We start from the raw sequence: 1,797 nt of genomic DNA, 5'->3' as shown, positions 1-1,797 counted from the left end.
CGGTTGCATGCACAACCAGTCACATTCCTGCTTGGGACCCGTGTGTTTAGCATCTATGACTCTGCCTTTTTGTAAATGAAGCCCCTATCCTAAAGAGTAGGTCCCCTACACCGGTCTCCTCGCATAGCAGTTTGATATTTGATGGGCCTTCCCTGGGCCACTCTCTTTTCTTTTCTTTTTCTTTTCTTCTCTTTTCCGAATTACCAAAGGAGTACACGCTCATGAAATTTGCATAATATGGAGGGGACTAAGATAGGTTGTGACAGTTTTCCCAGCCTCCCCACCACCTCTTCCAGTCCCTATCCCAGAGGTAACCCCTGTTAGCAAGCTGGTGAGCATGCTTATTTCTTTTTTACTCTATGCTTTTGTATACATTATTATAGGAAAGGCGAACGGCAGCTGCAGGAGTTAAGCCGACCTGAGCTGTCAGAGTGTCTCCAGGTTGTTTTCCAGGCAGCTGGGGAGCCCATGGCTACAACCAGCCGCAGCCCTTGGAAACATGCCGTGGTGGACATGTTTAGATGTTTTTGTTTATGCATTTATTTTTGTCTAGATTTTTAAAAAGTAAAAATGGGAATGTATAGCTTATTCTGCAATGTCCTTCTCCCCCCCCCTCACTTAAGAAGACATATTTACATTGCATGTATCTTTCTATCACAGGACATTAAAGCTGACCTCATTCTTGCTAGTGGTCATGCGTTGTACTGGCCACATGGCTGACTTTGGGTCCTGCTCACACGTTGGTGTTATATGATGTATTGTTAATAGTGTGGCCTTTAGACTCATACCCTGTTTCTTAAGATCCTGGATCCAACACATATTAGCTGAGTGACTGTGACTTAACTGCTCTGTGTGTTAGTTTCTTCATGTAAAGTGGTGTTAATGACAGTAACCTCATTGGAAGACTAAATGATTTAACACATGTTGTAGTTACAACAGATCCTGGTACATATGTCATATGAGTGCTACGAGGGTTAGCTGGTATTTTTATACTTGGTTAGCATTTCATATTATGTCCAGTTTCCTATTACTTGACATTTAAGTTGTTTGTGATTCATTTGCTAAAACAAACACTGTTGTGATCAATAGATTTTTTTCATGTACTTTTGCATACATGTGGAAGTGGTTCTGTAGAATAAATTTCTTCGAGTAGCATTAGTGAGTCAAAATGTTTGGGCAGGACCATGCCAGGTCACTCAGTTGATCAGAGCTTTGTCCCGACATGCCAATGTTGTGGGTTCCATCCCCAGTCAGGGCACGTAGAAGAATCAACCAATGAGTACATAAATAAATGGAAAAACAAATTGAAGTTTCTTTCTCTCTCTTTCTTCCCTTCTCTCTCTAAAAAATCAATTTTAAAAAGTGTTATAAGTGGGTGGGCTTTGCCTCACATGCTTTTCTTGGTTGCTTCCCATCAGCTCACCAGGATGGGCACTCTGCCACCACCCTGTCCTTCACACAGCCAGTGGTTGGCAGAGCCACGCACAGCAGCATTCCCCTTTGTTTCTGCAGGGCCTGGCCCTTTGTGACCTTCTGTTAGACTGGACGGCTTCCTGGCAATCCTGAGGGGGATTCTGAATTGCTACTTTATGTGGGATTTGGTGCACAGGGGACAGATGACCCTGGCCAAGAACGTTGATCAGATCCCACATGCCCGTTGTTACACTGAGAGTGAAATGGCCCAGGCGGTCAAGAGAACATGAGGTCATGTGCTTCACTCCTGAGTTTGTCCAGGTTCCCTAAGAGCTCGATGACATGGGCTTTTTTCCTTGGCCATCATGTCCTTGACGAGTGACA

At 44.1% G+C, this 1,797-nt stretch overlaps 1 non-coding gene across 1 annotated transcript; it reads right to left on the bottom strand.

Annotated features, from left to right (window-relative positions):
- Positions 1–375: 375 nt before the first annotated feature.
- Positions 376–505, bottom strand: LOC136307231 (small nucleolar RNA SNORA44). Its single transcript, XR_010725894.1, has one exon. It is a non-coding gene; the product is annotated as a small nucleolar RNA SNORA44 (small nucleolar RNA).
- Positions 506–1,797: the final 1,292 nt, after the last annotated feature.

This window comes from Saccopteryx bilineata, chromosome 5 (assembly GCF_036850765.1).
Source record: "Saccopteryx bilineata isolate mSacBil1 chromosome 5, mSacBil1_pri_phased_curated, whole genome shotgun sequence".
NCBI lineage: Eukaryota > Metazoa > Chordata > Mammalia > Chiroptera > Emballonuridae > Saccopteryx > Saccopteryx bilineata.
The sequence above is the reverse complement of the archived record's forward strand: the minus strand, read 5'-3'. Positions and strand labels throughout refer to the sequence as shown.